We start from the raw sequence: 11,576 nt of genomic DNA on the forward strand, positions 1-11,576 counted from the left end.
AACTTTACACCAAGGTTAACCTACAAGGCGTGCAGCATTTACACTGACATATACATAATGCATTCACTAGCTCCCTTCTTAACAATGAAAATATATTTGTGTGGGGAATAGCCAGGAAGATTATAAAGTAGATGAGTCATAGGGGAACGCTTATTAAGTTATTTAAATATGTTATTAAGTTTTAATAATTAAAACTTTCTGGTACTCAGATTGAAAGTGAATTTTATGAAGGAAAAAAAAAAGAATTTCAGAAATAGAGAGCCAGAAAATCATCCAAATGCAGACTGTGATAATGTTAAAGTTTTAAAATAGGTAAATGTTACATTATTCAGTAAGTGGTGTTGCTTCAAGGGTCTAACCATTAACAAAAATGGTTGCTGCACATCTTGCAAAAACATAATTTCAAAATGGATGAAATGCTTAGATGGAAAATAAAAAATGAGAACTAATTGCTTAATGATGCCTTTATGGGTATTTTTTAAGTTATATTTTTATTTCCTAAATTTTCTATGAAAACATAAGTTACTATCAAATGATTTATTTGGAGAGTGCACACATGTGCGTGAGAGCAGGGGAGGGGTAGACAGAGAGAGAGACAGAGAGAGAGAATTCCAAGCAGGCTTTGTACCATCAGTGGGACATGGGGCTCAAATCCATGAACCATGAGATCATGACCTGAGCTGAAATCAAGAGGCGTACACTTAACCAACTGAGCCACCCAGGTGCTCCTGTCAAAATTATTTTTTAAAAATGTAATTATAGCTTTTGGCTTTCACCTCGGAGGAAGTAAAGGTGCAACTATCTTTGGTCATCTGAATCTGAGTTCATGAGACACCAGCCACCTCTACCAGGCTGCCTATGTTTGACTCCAATGAGATCAAAGTCGAATACCTAAGGTGCACTGGTGGGGAAGTTGGTGCCTCGTCTGCCCTGGCAAGGAAGATGGTCCCCTTGGATCTGTCTTCAAACAAGGCTGGTGATGACATCACTAAGGCAACCAGTGATTGGAAGGGTCAGTGAAACTGACCACAGAACAGATAGGCCCAGGTTAAAGTGGTACTTTTTGCCTCTCTCCTGCTGATCAAAGCACTCAACAAACTGCGAAGAGGCAAAAAGAAACAGAAAAACATTAAGCACAGTGGAAATACCACATTAGATGAGACTGTCAAAACTGGCCTTGATTTTTAGCCATTTTTAGCCAGAGGACTCTCTGGAACCATTAAAGAGATCCTGGGGACTGCCAAATCTGTGGGCTGACATGTTGATCATTGCCACTCTCATGACATCACTGATGACATCAATAGTGGTACAATGGAATGTCCAGCTAGTTAAGAACTACAAAGTAAAATACTTCAGTAAAGGATTTGACAACCAAAACAAAATTTAATAGTCATAAACTTCATAAACATAGGAATAATGGAAAATTTTTGTGTTGATTCTGTTGGAGCGGTACTTAAGAATAATCAAGTTGTCCACAAAGATAGGGTAAATTAAATGTAGTGACATATTTAATGTGTAATCATTTTAAATACTATAAAACTCCATACAAATGTTAGTCATTAGTTGCACTGGCATATTAATGGGTTAGGTGGGAAAGAACAGAAAAAACCAGTACAGTTCAGGTTATTAAAGCAATCCAGCTAAGTTCAAGCCAAGTCTGAGACAAAATAGCTTCAATGGCACTGTGAAACATAAAGATTGTTTATTATATTTCAGTCAGATGCATAAAACCATCAGAAGTAATACTGAGTGATCCATCTAGTAATGTATTCCTATATATCCTCACGCTCACTCACTTCCAATACTACCGAAGTGTGGAGTGCCTGGTGCACCTGGATTTTTAGATCGCCTGAGTGAGAATAATCTAATTATATGGTAGACCTTGGAGTTCTGGATATTAATCCAGACTCAGAAATCACCACCACCACCACCACCACCACCACCACCACCACCACCATCATCATCACCAGGCATAAGTTTTAAGCACTTCATAGGTCTTAATTCACTTCTTCCTTACAAAACTTTGGTATGATATTTTCTTCCATTGTATATATAATAGGAGTAAGGTATAGAGGAATCACATAAATTATTAAAAAAAAAACCCACAGAAGTTAAGTGACATGGTCAGGCAGGCTGGCTCCTAGAATCAGACTGCAACTGGGCTATTGTTCCTGAGGAGGTTATTGTACTAGGCATATTTCTTTTCTGATATCTCTCAAAATGGCTGAGCCAATACTCAGGCATTGTACAAATTCCATTTTACTTAGACTTAATGATTTCCCTGCTTCGAATCTTTCCTCACATATCCCTACCCTATAATCCAACTTTACACTATGTATTTTTTTTAATTTTATTTTTAATTTTTTTTAATGTACATCCAAATTAGTTAGCATATAGTGCAACAATGATTTCAGGAGTAGATTCCTCAGTGCCCCTTACCTATTTATCCCATCCCCCCTCTGACAACCTCTCCCGTAACCGTTTGTTCTCCATATTTATGAGTCTCTTCTGTTTTGTCCTCCTCCCTGTTTTTATTTTTTGTTTCCCTTCCCTTATGTTCATCTGTTTTGTCTCTTAAAGTCCTCATATGAGTGAAGTCATATGATTTTTGTCTTTCTCTAATTTCACTTAGCATAATACCCTCCAGTTCCATCCATGTAGTTGCAAATGGCAAGATTTCATTCTTTTTGATTGCCGAGTAACACCCCATTGTGTGTGTGCGTGTGTGTGTGTGTACACACATACATACATACCACATCTTCTTTATCCATTCATCCATCAATGGACATTTGGGATCTTTCCATACATTGGCTATTGATGACAGTGCTGCTATAAACATGGGGGTGCATGCATCCCTTGAAAACAGCACACCTATATCCCTTGGATAAATGCCTAGTAGTGCAATTGCTGGGTCGTAGAGTTACACTATATATTCTTCAATGTTGACCATGGACATTTGGAATTTTTCCTGTCTATGTGAGTTAATACATGATTCCTCAAAACTGTTTTTGTTTGTTTTTTCTGCCTCAAGCACTCAGAAGCTACGGACAGAAAACATGGACTATAGTATCCTTGGAATAGCAAAGCCAAGATTAGTTGGGTTAAGTCTATCATGATCCAAAATTACCTACTAAAATATCTAATGGAAAAATCTATTGTGAATTTGGAAAGACCACCTCAGCCCAGACCAGGTTTGATACTATAAAAGCATCACATCATTTCTCCATAACTTGGAACAAAAGCCAACAAAGAGCCTGTTGGCCCTACTGACTTAAATCTTGTAGATGTTATATCTAGACACCATAATAAATGTGTTATGCTTCAAGGCAAGATAGGAAAATAACTGTATCAGGCCATAGAGATAACAGTTTGTAAAAAAGGTCAATAAATATGTGAACACATATTTAAAGCATAAGACATTTTAGCAAGTTTATATTTAGGTCAATTTCAATATTAATAGTACTCAACTTGAAATAGATTGGCAAGCAGGCAGAAAGACATATGAAAACAGGAAGGAAAATTTGTAGATGAGGTATATAATACTACTTTTTCACAACTGATAAAACCTTACCTAAGGGCCTATGTCATTAATGTATAATATATCTTCTCTTGAACTCACTATTCACATGAATTTAGTTTTATATCTTTTAAATTAATAATTTAATAAATTATTTTATTGCCAATACCTATGAAATTATCATTAACTATGGACATTATGAATCATAAACAATTTGAAGAAGGTATGCAAATCTTGTCTATAGATTTTAATATGAAGATAACAGAAATGAGCTTTCACAATGTAGGGCAAGGAGGCTCTAAACTAAAATTAGACAATTATCGAAGTAGGAAAAATTCATTTGGAAAGTCAAAACCAAAACAAAAGCTTGTATTATAAACATTTTAAACTTTAAATACAATTGTAATGAATTTATAATGCATACTTTTATAGTTAATCTAATTATGTTTAAGCTTAAATATTTCATAATGGGATGAGTTTTCTAACATTTAAACAGATGCACACGACGAACATAACAATATAATCTTTTAAAAAAACTTTATAATTTTGTCACTGATACTTTTCATAATGATAATAATTATTTGAGTTTGATAATCAAAACCCATCTCCAGATTTAAACACACATACATATACTTTGCGTGAATGTTAATGCTCTTTTTTGTGAAAAAGTCCTTATTTTACACCTTGAATTTTCTTATAGTTTGTTTTAGCACACTGCTAATAAAACACTTCACAAATACCTGAAATCATGTAAAGCAAAGTAATATGCAAATGTTAAAGCCACGATTCATCTTCTCTACAAAAATAATTTTTCCATACACTGAATTGTGAAAACAATGTCAAAAAGAAGATAAATAAACATTAAAATTTTTTAAATTCATAAGAAGAGTAGATGAGTTGACTCTTCCTGAGCCAGAACCTACTCTAATAATCTCTCCTTATAACTAGTTTTGTCTATCAGGTTAAGAAGAGAAACCTGAATTTTTACTGACATTGAAAAATATGGTAAATTGCCTAATTTCTTAATTGCAAAATTAATATCTTCCTTGATGAAAACAACTCATTTCAGACTAATGTAATTAAAGACAAAAATTACCCATAGAAAAGCTCAGAGGAACAATTGATATATGGTATTTATTTCCATTTGCACATGCAATTGTATAAAATCAAGTCTTGAGGAAATCTTGGTTCCAAGAATCTATCAATATGAAGAGCTTGTAGACAAGAACTGCATTGTTGGGTTTAGGGGAGAAAATCCCAGCATGTTTTGATTACCTTTTCTCTACTTTTGTTAGATTATTTTTATAAGGTTTTCGCATATATTTTTTTATTCACAGCAGACAATAATCATGCCAACACTCTACATACATTACAGATGCACACAAATGTATTCATTGTAAAATGTGCTCACAGCATATGATCACTCCATGTGACATCCATCTAGTTAATTATATGCTTTGAATTCAGCATTTCTAGGTCTCTCTCCTTCATCATTCCTATAAATTTATATAAAAGCTTTTCCAACTTTATCTGCAAGTACCTTCCCAGTCAGCATGCTTCTCTGCAGAATCATCATCCTAACCCAAGTGCAAATTACCACCTATCACTTGACTAGGTTACACCAATAATTTTTCTAAATAATTTTTCTTCAGATACTCCTCTCTCTCTCCTCCAATCTTTCCTTGGGATTGCAGCCTAAACAATATTTACAAAATGCAAATCTGATGTCATCCTTCGCTTTTCAATATGCTACACTTAAAGACCTGCCTAGCATGGCAGCTGCACTTATCAAAAGATCGATTCTCATTTAGCACTCACACTGCTCTGAATACAAGCCTTAAAAATGCATGCCAGATTGATAGAACTAACATACAGGTATGGAGCAGTGCTGCAAGAGAATCTGAGCAAGGATAAACATTTAGTTGGTTCTATCTAGGAAAGATGGACTCATATTGACAGAAATTTTTAAAATAGAAAACAACTGTTCAAAATGGACTCAAACCACGTCTTCCCTGGAGTCTACAACGTGGTTGTCCTACACAAAATACACCATTTTCCATAAGTAAGGCTCCAAATACCACCACCTCCACCAACATCAACAATATCCCTTCTAGCATAATGTTACTTTCCCTCAGACAACTGACAATTCTCTCACTGCCTTTGGAAAATGGAGCAACTGGAGGTCTCAAAAGTTACTGTATCCATCTCAAAGTCCTGAATCACTTAAAAGTTGCTCAATACTTTATGACTATATTTCCTTGATAGTTTATAATTTAGGAAGGAAACTGTAATTTTAACTATGACCTACAATGCGTAGAGAAAAATAAGAGAAAAATGTAAATGCATATATAATACATATTTATAATATAAATATAAGGCCATGTTTAATATGTATATTATATAAATTAAGGTGTATGTGTATATATACACTATACACATCGTAGAGAAAGGAAAATCATAGAGGTAAATTCTTTAGTCCTTGTTTCTGCAATTATTCATGAAGCTACTATTGGGCTTTGTGATTTCCTTCCTCTAGTACCCACTTTGTATTTCCTTCTCACTCAGAATTCTTTCACTGGGATTCTTGAGCTAGGTGAATAATCAAACCTCATTCTTAAGAGATCTGAATACCTGGTATGCTATTTTACTACAGACTTCCAATAACTTTAACCACTAGATATGGTAATATTAGGAGGTATCTCAGGGATCCACAGGGTCACATTAATACTCCTCTCTGCCCTCTTTGTGAAAGAGTGATACTCTTTGCCCTTGGTAGTGATAATCAAATAACCCAGGAAGCACAAGACTCCCCTTTGTTACCTGTTCTAGCAGTCACATGAGGAGACTGAAGTAACCAGAGACAGATTCAACTTCCAATTTAGTGGAAGTGATGTGGTATTCATCAGTGGAATCAGAATCTACCAGCATTTTTTTTTGTTTCATTTACATTAATAGTGCAATAGTTTCACTTGATCCTTCTTTTTCTGGGTTTCCTATGTTCCACTATTCCCATTCTTCTGTAAAAATAAATGTTTCAAAGAAGAATAAAAATATTTAACATTTATTAGCACTGACAATGTGTAGGCACTCTTCTAAGCATTAAATAGTAACTCATTTTAGCCTCTAAATGATTCTATAAGACAGGTAATATTACTTCCCTAATTTTAAAATCAGCAAACAGAAGCATAGAGATGTTGTTCCTTGCCATAAATTAATAAATCCTAGTGGCAAGGCTGAGATTGGACTCTGTGCTTTCAATTTAATCATAAAAATACCTCTGATTTGGACTGTTAAATGATGCCCTCTTTCTGGATAACATCCAAACATCTTAACATAACTTACAAAGATACTTCTCCAGTAACATACTTTGGCATCCTTCACATACCACGTTACAGACGTACTGAAATATTTTTACCTTCACGAAGGTTTCAAGAGTCTTGGTTGATTCTGCATCTTTACATAGCTACTCTCTTTTCCTAAGACAAATTCCTTTGTATCTTAGCTTAAATGGCTTACTTGAAAAGGTAACTCACCTCAGAAATATGATATAAACTGTTATTAAATATCTGATATATCTCCTAGTGTAGCACTCACACATGGTACTGTAATTATGTTTGTCTCTCCATAAGGCTGTATAGTTTGTGACTGTAGGTATCATATATATTTTTCATTCCCACAACTTAGTAGAAGCATTAATGCAGAGCACAGATTCCTAGACATTAACTGAATAGATCAACAAACAAATGGAGGTATGGATAAATAGAATTTATCGAATTTCTTTACTATTATATATATAATACTATGTATTAGATACAAAGTACTTTATACTGTATATGATTATATGTCCTATGTTATATTTGTATTATATTTGTGTGTGTGTGTATATATATATATATATACTATAAATTAAATTTGTATATTTGACTTATTTACAGCTGTAAATGTATCAGAAGTTATACAGTAAGCTAAACCCAAGGGTGACACAGTTAATGTGAAATCCTATTTCTAAATGCTACTAATGTACATTTTGGTATTTCATTTTGTTTTTTTTTTTTAATTTTTTTTTTTTTTCAACGTTTATTTATTTTTGGGACAGAGAGAGACAGAGCATGTACGGGGGAGGGGCAGAGAGAGAGGGAGACACAGAATCGGAAACAGGCTCCAGGCTCTGAGCCATCAGCCCAGAGCCCGACGCGGGGCTCGAACTCACGGACCGCGAGATCGTGACCTGGCTGAAGTCGGACGCTTAACCGACTGCGCCACCCAGGCGCCCCTTTTTTTTTTTTTTTTTTAAATTTTTTTTTTTTCAACGTTTATTTATTTTTGGGACAGAGAGAGACAGAGCATGAACGGGGGGTATTTCATTTTGAAGCCTTGTGTATATGTAGAACTGTGCCAGGTATCATGATGGATTGAAAGTATAAATCACAATCTTTATTTTTTTAGGATTTGCCTAGGAAGCTATGATTTGATGAATACAAAATACAGGATAGCATTAATTGCATCTAATAAGGGTTACAGAGGATAAATGCAGGTAAACTTCTGAGAACTGAAAGGAACACCTGCAATGGACAAGAAAGCCTTCAGAAAGATAAATTTGGCTGGAACTGAGGAGGGGTAAGAATGTATTAGGTAATGCAGAAGGAGTAACACCAAGTATGGGAAACATGTAGACTATCAAGCTTTGTAAATATTGTGAAAGAGATAGAATATTTTTAGACCAGGAACAAACACAGGTACACCTGAGATAGACTGGGCAGAAAAAGGAAGTGAAATCTGTGTGATGACAATGTCATGTAGCAGCCACACAAAAGCTTTCTGATTTTTCTCGGCACAAAAAACACTGGGCTAGCCCCCAATAAACTGGACCAACCAAATTATTCTACTTGTCATTATATCTAATTAGTAACAACCACAAAGTCAAGGAGAAAAGTCAGGTAAAATCATGTATTTTCTTTACAAATTGATCATGGCTGTTTCTGACCTTTTTATTACAGATAAGCACAAGAGGGTTCACTGATAAAATTCTGCCAAATTTTATGACACTATTGCATTAAACTGAGTATTATATCCATAAATAAATAAATTGTATAAGACATTTTATAAGACATCATTTAACCTCAGTCAATTTTCATGTATATGAACATTAATTAATTTGTCATTTCTAACTTAGGAAGATCCTGAGCACCTCTACACTGAATCCCAACTTTGACCAACTGCATTGTCTATCTTCTGGTAAACTCTAGAGTCTTTCTTCTCATGGGCTTGTAAAATAGAACAATGATGAATTGTCTGGAGGCTTTTAGTGAGAGTGATCTGTTTTTGCATACTATGCAAGCATTGACCACTTAATTATTTTTAAGCTGTCTCTTCAGATTCTCCTTTTCAAAAACTATTTAAATAAAATGAGGTAGAAAGAGTTGAGACATCTGCTTAAGTGAAACTATTGTTTCCCCTTAATAATAAATGTTTCTTAAAAATCCTTAAAACTTTTTTTAAAGTTTATTTATTTCCTTTGATAGATACTAACAGTGCATGGGGTGGGGGTACAGAGAGAGGAAGAGACAGAGACTCCCAAGCAGGCTATGCACAGTTAGCACAGAGCCCAAAGCAGGGATGGAATCCACAAACCATGGGATCATGACCAAGAGTCAGATGCCCCAGGAATCTTTAATAAGTTAAAATGATATACAATTATAGAATTAAAACAAAATATTCTGATCATTTGGTCAATCACTAAGCAATTGGTAATAGGTAATTTTCTAGGTAAGTTTTTACCTTTATTGGAAAAATACTTTTTCAGGTTTTTATCATCATTCTTGATAATATTTACTAGACAGAATAATTTCAAATCAGATTGTTAGCTTTTGTATGAATCTCAAAATCATGATTTGAATCAAAACAAGAAATACTATGCAAAACACCTTATATTCTTTATATAGTAACTAATCATAATACTGCTTGCAGCTCCAAACACATAAACCCCAACAAAAATTAACAAGCGAGTTTGCTGGCCTTACTTTCCTAACAAAAAGATTCCTATGGCTGGATTTTTCATGCACAATACAAATTAAACACACTAGTGACTTTTAATTCAAGATGGTGGACTAAACTCATGCCTAAACTCCTTTATGATGAACACCTTTAATTTTCTGTAAAGAAATACAAAGGAAAGTAACACAAAGAGCAAGAAGCAGTGGAGGGGAGCAATAATGGAAAAGAGCTTTCAGTGCATTTCTAGGAAAGAGGAAGGTCTAAGGATGTTAATTAATGGCATAGAATAGGGAAAGTTCTAGGCTGCAGTGGAGATGGAAACTCCTCCATATTACAGGAAGAAACCAAGTAGCGAATTACAAAGTTTGGTGAGAGGCAGAAAACAAAGTTTGGCGAGAGGCAGAAAACAAGTTATAGAGATGGATGGGAAAACTCAATATTACCATCACAAACATTTCCTTATTTTCATGTATAAAGGTAAAAATATCCCATTCATAATCCCAAATTTGGTCACCTTTGGAATTTGACTATATGAGAATCATGCAAGACTAACTATGTTTTACTGAGAAGAATAATAATGGTGAATTTGCATTGGTCAATATGAAAGCACTCAAAAGTCATAATATTTAAATGAGCTTGATACTGAGACTTGTAATAATATGAAACAAGAATCAGTCTTAAGTAAGCAAAGCACAGTAACATGTTGAATACGTTATTTAATTGGCCGATTCAATCACAAAATTCAAAATGCATCTAAATATGTCCAGATATGCTTACACCTTTCTTAATTTCTACAGGTATTCGTGTGTTGACTTCATCTGCCTATTTCAGAAAGGGGTTAAATACGCCCATTGAGATTACACGTCATCCTTTTATATCTAATAGTTTCATCATTATAGTTTAGGGTAAGTAGAGGTTTCTGTTGTTAATCTTGTCAGGTTGTATCTTTAATCTTATTAAAATACAATTATAATTTTAGTTTGAAATTATTATGTGCAATTTTTAAAATATTATCATAGATACTGCTTTTGTTGATGTTAAAATTTGCCTAAAACATCCTTGATGACTGCTTTTATTAAAATTCCCTTAGCTATTTTTTTTTCTGTTTATATATTTTAGCGGGGGGCAAGAAAATTCATTCATTCAAACATTATGATTCTTCTATTTTGGGGATTCTTAATATTTGTTTTAAATTCTCCAACTGAATCCTATGCAATTATTTAGACATAATTATATGTTTTTGTACTTACTTGGATTCTCACATTTCTTTTATTCATGTCTTCTCTTTTCTTAAATTTAAGTACTTTTTTTCAGAAAAGATATATGGTATACTACTCTATGAATCCCCACTTGTTAAGAATATATTTATATTGCCTAACTTTTGATCAAAGGTGGGCCAACTATGGGATGCTAAGTAAAAATATTTATTCTTGGAATTTGAATGTAGTGATCCACTACTTTCAATATCATGTATCTCAGATAAATGGTCTGAAAACAACCACAACCTAATTCCTCTGTAAATATATTCCCCTTTTGTCAAGTTGTAGGATACTTAGTACTTCTATTTATCTTTTTTTTTAAGTTTATTTATTTATTTTGAGAGAGAGAGAACGCACAGTCATGGGAGGACCAGAGAGAGGGAAAGAGAGAATCTCAAGCAGGCTCTGCACTGGGAGTGCAGAGCCCTATGCAGGGCTCGAACTCACTAACTGTGAGATCATGACCTGAGCCGAAATCTAGTCAGTGGTTTAACTGACTCAGCCACTCAGGAGCCCCTTTATCTTTGAGCTCGATACTTATTTGTACATATTAATGTGTTTTTTCACATTAATAGTAATTTTGAAAGACACTTTGGTCTCTTTCCATAATTTTTTCCTTAGGTTATAGCATATCTTCTTCAATTACACTTTTGCATTTGTGCATGTGTGCTGTCTCATCTCTGATTTGCTAATAACTAATAAATCGATATGGATATTGAAAACACTGAGTCAACTACTGGCCTCAAATTTTCTTTCATAACTTTTATCTTTTTGTTGTAGTAAAGGAGCTTGTGGGAGAATTCCTT

At 34.1% G+C, this 11,576-nt stretch overlaps 1 pseudogene; it reads left to right on the plus strand.

Annotated features, from left to right (window-relative positions):
- Positions 1-858: 858 nt before the first annotated feature.
- LOC124503937 (60S ribosomal protein L12-like) lies at positions 859-1,332 on the plus strand (annotated as a pseudogene).
- The last annotated feature ends 10,244 nt before the right edge of the window (positions 1,333-11,576 follow it).

Source organism: Lynx rufus, unplaced genomic scaffold (genome assembly GCF_022079265.1).
Source record: "Lynx rufus isolate CCGP_SWC_20201006 ecotype Redwood Valley unplaced genomic scaffold, mLynRuf1.p SCAF_8, whole genome shotgun sequence".
NCBI classification, from domain to species: Eukaryota; Metazoa; Chordata; class Mammalia; order Carnivora; family Felidae; genus Lynx; species Lynx rufus.